General features: G+C 39.1%; 1 pseudogene; it reads right to left on the bottom strand.

Moving 5' to 3' along the window:
* Positions 1–3,476: 3,476 nt before the first annotated feature.
* Positions 3,477–6,983, bottom strand: LOC114713430 (EIN3-binding F-box protein 1-like; annotated as a pseudogene).
* Between the last annotated feature and the right edge of the window lie 550 nt (positions 6,984–7,533).

The raw sequence follows: 7,533 nt of genomic DNA, 5'->3' as shown, positions 1-7,533 counted from the left end.
TAGTCCATAAAAGAAGAAGAAGAAGGAGCATATGGGTCAGAGATAGATGAATATACTGACTCTGATCAGTTTTTAATAAGGGGTTCCAGGGAAAGAGACACTTTTGTATTCAAGTTTTGTCCTTTAAGCTACAATTGCTGCTCTTCCCTGACCCTTAAAGTTTTCGGTTTGAATGACTGAAGTCACAGTTTTCTTTCATCTTTTGCTGCCTGAAATGACTACCCGATGCTGTCTTCTGAAATGATTCAAGTACTATACCCTCTTTCCTTTGTCACTACCCTATACATTAATATACAAGTCACCAGCTTGAAAAAGCATGTTAGTTCATCTGCCTTTACCTCTGCCTCCGAGTGTTACTTTAATGTCAGTGTGAAGCATATATACAACAGGCCCATTCAGATTATGGTCAACTGCATCAGTCTTTGTTGAAGAAAACCATTTCATCGCATTAAAGGCTGCTTTGTTAAGCAATTCTGATCTTGTTGATAAAATATCTCTATTAGGTTTACATCATGCACAGTCTCACTTTAAGTCGTACTAAAACTCATGATGACTTCATCATAAGGATTCCAAAACCAATATTATATCAATAGTTAAGCAAAGCCAGTCCCATAACAGTCCCTCTACTAGATAACCACCACCTGGGAAATCCCATTTTGTTCTGGTTTATTAGGTGTATGTTTTAGCCTCTTACTGTAACCCTGTTTATTCCATTTTCGCCAGACAAAGCATATATATGGTACCGCATCATGCATATAATTGTTACAATTTCTCAAGTCTTACTTGGAGAGGAGAGAGATTCAGACATATGAAAACAGTGTCAGAATTTTATCGTCCATGTCTGAATCATAATGCTCTAATATTGTGGTCTCTTCACCTCTATTACCCAAAAGCGCAAGTCGAATTGTTTCACCACTAAGTTGCCCATTACTTTCAAATACTGCATCATAATGCTCTAAGTTGCCCATTACTTTCAAATATTGGTGGCCCTTCACCAATACTACTTTGGAAGGGAAGAATGTGGTGAGCTTAAGCTTACTAAGTAGAAAAGCAAAAGGAAGATAATGAGTATCAGAACGAGGAATAAATATTCATCAAACTTTCAAATGTTGGGAAGGATTGTTGAGTTTCAATGTAAATGGGTCAGTTTACATGATAACAATTGCTCCTACTTTGTTATAATCTAAGTATTAAGAGGTGGGCGGGTGCGGTGGTGCCGGCTGTTCGCAGTGAACTCCAAATGGTGATTTTATAATATACTACTCCTCCGGTCTTTAATATAAGACCCATTTAACTAATTTGATTAGATTAAGGAAGTTAGGTAAGTTAGTTAATTATAAGAAATATGACACATTTTTCCTAAAACATCACAATCATCTTTCTTAATACCTCATCTCCTTCTTTTACTTGATTATGGTTGAGAGAGTATCTATAGGGGTAATTTAGAGAAAATTGATAAATATGATAAATGGGTCTTATATTTAGGACCAAAACCAACTCAAGAATTGGGTCCTATATTAAGGACCGGAGGAGTATATTAATATGAGCTAGTTTACAAATTAACTTCTCTTCCTTTATTTTTAATCAACGTGGGGAAATAACCGACAGAATTATTCGTTTGGATTATATATACATATACATTTTCTTTCAATTATTTGTCCATTATAAAAGAAATAATACTTTTCTGATTGTCGTATAGTAAGTCATAATTTATGATTACAGAAGGCTTTATTCATCACATAAGATAAACTGGAGTGGCCTTGTAGCTAAAAAGGATGGGGTCCTTTATTCCTTATTATAAGAAACATTTGATGCTCATGGCATGTTCCTTTATATAAGAAAAACTTAAAAGTTGTCTTTATTTTTTTGTGTTGATTTTCTATTTTACCTATATTTATTGTCTCCAACTCACACTATCTCTCCTTCCCACTTCTCTTTCTTTTAATAATTTACCATTGTTTTCTCTCATGCTCTCTCCTTATTAATGAAGGCATTTTTGGAAAAAAAAATTATACTTTTTACACATTGATTGTTCTTAACTAATTTTAACTGTTTTTTTATCAACGTAATTCGGTTATTCGTCTCTTATAATAAGGAACGGAGGGAGTATTACGCTGCAAGAAAGAATTGAAGACAGAGGCCATTTAATTCCATCCTAAAGACCATTAACAATATATTTTTTTTAGTTTGAAAATTAGTATAAAGAATTTAGCATAAGGAAGTATTTGGATAAATATAAAAACACTCTTAAAAAAATGTTTCTACGTGAATCAAAATAAAATATTTTGTATATTATTAAATTATTATTAAAATTATTGTTTGGTTTTATAGAAACACCTGTAAATTAAAGAAAAGACGAGGAACATATGTACGTATGTTTGGAATAGAAGTGCAGACTGCAGAGACATGTCAGAAGAGATTCTTGAAGTAATAAGCGTAGAAGGACAAAGCAAAGGGAGGCATCATTTCAATGTTTCTTCTTCGCTTGTGTTCCCCCGGCCCCCATATCCCTCTTTCAATTTGCATTCCTTTTCTTTTTTTTTTTTTGGGTTATAAAACTGGAACAAAGGAGGACAGATTACTTCAAAACTACTTATGAGAGCACTAATAACATGCATAGCATCTTGGACGGTACAAAAAACACATGCACAAAATCTTTTGATGGGCCACCAAAGTTCAGAGATGATTATCTCTAAAGATCTTATGATGCCTAACCTAGGCTTCATACAAAGGTTTAGTCAAGCAAATCAAGATTTCCATTACAAAGGATCTGTAATTAATGTTTCATGAGATTTGAGGCCTAAAATAAGGATTTAATCTCTGAAGAAGCACATGGGTGAAAGCAGACAAAATCCCTTATTACGATATATAGGTAGGCCTGGCAAAAGGAAATGATACTTGAAGATTAGAGAGAGAGAGAGAGAGAGGAGTACTTATGATCTGAAAATTCCAGATAGTAGGTAGCAGCAGAGTCAGCGAGTGTTTGGCTTTTTTGAGCAAGCAATTTATGCAAATGCATGTGCAGCTAACCATCCTTCCCTCACAGCACTTTTTTCCCCCCTCACTACCTACTACCCTATTTCGCAACTGTAGATTCTTGCACCAACTGGAAAATAAATTTGATCCGGCTATATCAAGTCAGATCCTTCAGCACAGTTCAACATCAGTACATCACTTGAACGTTAGACATAATTACAATAAAGAGCATCTACCTGTAAAAAGGGTTGCTGCTCTTTCCTCTAAAGATGCAGCATCAGTGCCACCACCCAGCTCTCCCCAAGGAAAAAACACTTGTCACTCGCATTGATACCCAGGGCTCCACCAACATTTCTGTTCACTTCAATTTTCAAGACTTTCCCTGCCCCACATTTTCCTTATCTTCGTATTCTGCTACTAACAATAATACAGTATGTTTTCCTCTCACACACACACACACACACACAAATATTCGCAACAAAAATGAAAGAGATTACAACAAGGGTAGGAAGTAGTTATTCTATTATAGATCAACAAAGTGGCATGCAGAGTACAATTGATAAAGCAAGATAAGCCTGCAAAAACAAGGACTCGATTTGGGGAGAAAAAAAAAAAACAACCCCAAAACAGGGTTATTGTGGCAGACTACGTGTCGGAACTGCCCCCACCAAAGCCCTTGAATACAAGACACCAAGCCTTAAAAACTGACCTACACAACCACGAAGTCAAAGCTCAGAAGAAAACCCTAGGGAAAACTTAAGACAAGTCCCTCATCCCTTTCAAGCGTGGCAATACTCTTAAAAGACACGAGAAACTACACTGACATCAAGCTTTAAGAACAAATGAACTAAGCTTAAGTACGGACATAGAAGCTAAAATACTCATTATACATCATCCAGCAACACAAAGTAAGACCTCACATAAACAATGCATTGTCCACAAGTGGAGACCAAACCATCAACCAGGACTTGATGTCTGTATTTTTCAGGGAACCATAGCCTTAAAACAGTCTTGCTAGAGAGGCCAAAAGCGTTGAAACAAGCACTTCACGGGGAAGAAATGCCTGCAAAAAAGAGGGGGTGGGTAGTCAAGAAGGGATCTGCCACGGTTCACTGGAAAACAGCCAGGTCCTCAAACCGCCACCTAGTCCACTTGGGATAAGCATATCAGCCCAAAAAGTATGCCGAATGTCACCAGCTCACAGGCTTTGTGAGTTGACTTCATACAGTACTGTGTATTCTTGAGTTTCTACTTCCAGTTCAAAGCCTTTTTCAATTGCACACCCTTCCCGGATCCGGCAGATGTACTTGTTACTATATTCATCAAGCCAGAATATCACATCTCCACAAGCTCTCCATCAATGACTCAATTTTGCTGCTTCCAATTGAATTGCAGTTCTGAATATTCAACCCCTCCAAGCTCCGGCCCAATTTTTTAAGGAAAGGGACACTCTTGTTTGATATATCATAACAGCCTGAAAGGGAGAGTACTTGCAGACTGAGCTGCTTGGCACTGGAAAGAACAGCTAAACCTGCATCAGTGATTGCACACTTTGACACATCCAGATCATTCAACAGCAGGCAGTCATTTGCAATTGCAGCCAAGCTTGCGTCGGTAATCTTCATGCAGCCATCGAGATTCAGCAGTTCAAGCGTTCCACCGTGTAGCCTTGCCAATGCTGAAACTATGTTATCAGTCAAGTTCCAACACCCAGCAAGGTTCACCTTGACAAGTCCTGCCTCACTGTTCTCCAAGAGAGGGAGAAGACCAGCATCAGTTATGCCATAAAGCCCGGTGAGATCGATGTGCTGAAGTTGAGGGCATAACTTCCCAACCATAGCCAGGCTTGCACTACCAAAACCAGGGCAGTTTCGTATGGTAAGAGATCGGAGAGACGTGCAAGGAGAAAGCATAGATTCTTCCATATCTATATCTTTAATTCCCATACACTTCACAAGTGTGAGAGACTTCAACCTTGATCTGAGATCTGAAAGGGCAACAATAATCCCAGCCTGGGTGATTCTGCTACACTCCTCCAAGTGCAAGTTCTCAAGAGATCCTGCAGTCTTGGCAAATGCTACTAGCCCATTGTCAGATACAAAGTAACATTTCCGAAGGCACATCTGCTTCAGGCTGCAGCAACCTTTACCAATGGCCTCAATACTGGCATCGGTTACCCCTCGACAAGAAGTAATTGTAAGCGAAATCAATTTCTGCAGACCTTGAGCAACATCCATGACCCAAAAGCCCTTTTCACTGACATTTCGGAGGTCACTAAGAGCCAAATTCGTAATTGTCTTTCCATAATGGCCAATGACAGCCAGAGAAAAATCAGTAATGTTCAAAGACTGAAGCTTCACCTTTGATAGGTTGGATGCTGATGCTAACAGACTTGAAACTCCATGATCTCCAACAAGAGGGCAATCCTTGATAGAGATGCACCGTATGTTGGGGCAGAACTTTGCAATAGCCTGCAGTCCCTCATTTCCAATCTTTAGACATGATTCAATATTTAAGGTAGTCAAATTGGGGCATCCCTCCGCTATGGCAATCAAACTCTTGTTACTAATAGACGAAGTCTGGCACAAATCAAGTTTCTCCAACATATGGCATCCTTTCGCTATCTCAATAAGGCCTTCATCCCCAACAGAAGACACATTCCATAAAGAAAGTGATCTGAGAGAAGGGCAGCCACGAGCAACGGCCGAGAGGCCAATGTTAGAGACCCCACATCCAGAGTTTTTCCTTTGATGGAGAGTTTCCCCAGTCCACCACGGCCACTGGTCCCAACCACTACTGCAGCTAGTCTTACATCATTTGCTTTCCTTCCTTCCAAACACCTTGTAAGGTAGCCATCGTCTTCACTATCTTGATCCTCATCCGCCAGGCTCATTTCAATATCAGATGAAGCAGGCTTGCAGATTTCAGCTTTGCTGATACTGCTCATGAGCATAAGCCATCTCTTAGACACACCAGCGCATGAGGTCCTTTCTTTGCCAGTAGGGAGCCGTCTGAATATCTCAAATAGGCATTCATCAGAAGGACTTCAATTGTAGGCTTTTGATCTTGCTCAGACTCAGGCTTTTCAAACATAAAGGGGGCACTGATCCGAGCTCGCTTGCTAGGAGGGCAGTAAATATCGAAGTTCGAACCAATAGCATATAGCCTACCCAAATCCATAGGATTTGGGCAAAAAGAACCCCCAGGATAGAGGTCATCATCACCTGAAAAGCCGGTTCACGAAATCAGCCACACAAAAATGGATCCCAATTATGGCATATTCAACCAGAAGCGTCCCATAATTTATCCCACTTATAATAAGATTTAAGCACTCGATACATTATAACCAGTGCATTATGTACTCAGTCACACAGAGAGAAGTAGATCCATTTTCCCCCTCTTCAACTATTCTTATTACAAGGGCGAGCTCAAGAGTATTCATACACATGCAAACATAGATATCAGCTCTTTTTTATCCCCCCAATCCCCTGTTAAAATGGATATTAGCTTTTTTCTGAATTTAACACACTGTGTGCAATATATGGCTGATGCCATCTGGTAAAATGGAGAAAACTGACTCTAATAAAATCTATTAGAAATGTAATACGAGTTTTTTTCATCTAAACCACAAAATTCACAAGAAACTCGCGAAGAATCCAAACTTGGCAAACATGCATAAAAATTATCACCAGACATCGAAACCCGACCATTTTGAATGGATTCAACATTCAAGAAATCCGAAAGGCTCAGAAGGCGTACCACTGTAATTGACGAGGGCAGGCATGAGTACAGCAAGAATTCAAGCTCAAAAAACTGAAACCTCCCAAAAAGGAACACGACCAGGATCGACAGAAACGAAGCAGAGAAGACGATGAGAAGGTGAAGCAGAAGGATCAAGAACATTAGAGAACAGTAACCCCACAAGAGCAGGGAAAAAAAGAGAGAGAAAGAAGCAGCTTTTAAAGAGATGAATGGAATGAATGAGAGGAAAGTTTTTATATTGGGAAGGAAGAAACAGAGGTGTCGTCAACAGCTTCATTTCCCCTTCCCCTGTCTTACACAGGGAATGCTACATGCATTGAACCTTTTCTCAAAACCAGGCCTTGAAAATACAATACCAGGAACCGCTTTTCCCACCTCTCTCTCTCTCCTCTCTCTCAGGGAAAAAAACAATTCCAAATTTCCAAGTTCAGTTTTTTTAAGCCCCTAATTATCCTATTATTTGTGTGTGGACTTTCCTGTTATACTTTAGATTCATGATCACCACAACCAAATTACCTTGTTAAGGCGCCTTTAGAACTTTCTAGCTCCATTTTTTAAGTCCACAACTTTTGCAGATACAATGAGCAGTACGTGCATTACAACATCTCCAAATCTTGTTTAATTTAATCTAATGATGAAGTGCATGAACAAATCCTGTGTCTCATGTACGCTGTTAATTAAGAAAGAAAACATCTTGTTGACAATTAACAAAATTTTAATGGTTCAGTTCAGTGTGCTGGGTTTAATCTTTTTCCAACTAGAGGGACATTTGGCAACTTGGCAGGATGGAGAATG

Source organism: Neltuma alba, unplaced genomic scaffold, assembly GCF_004799145.2.
Source record: "Neltuma alba isolate B1F8T4 unplaced genomic scaffold, ASM479914v2 tig00011426_pilon, whole genome shotgun sequence".
Taxonomy (NCBI): domain Eukaryota; kingdom Viridiplantae; phylum Streptophyta; class Magnoliopsida; order Fabales; family Fabaceae; genus Neltuma; species Neltuma alba.
This window is presented reverse-complemented; position numbering and strand designations above follow the sequence as displayed.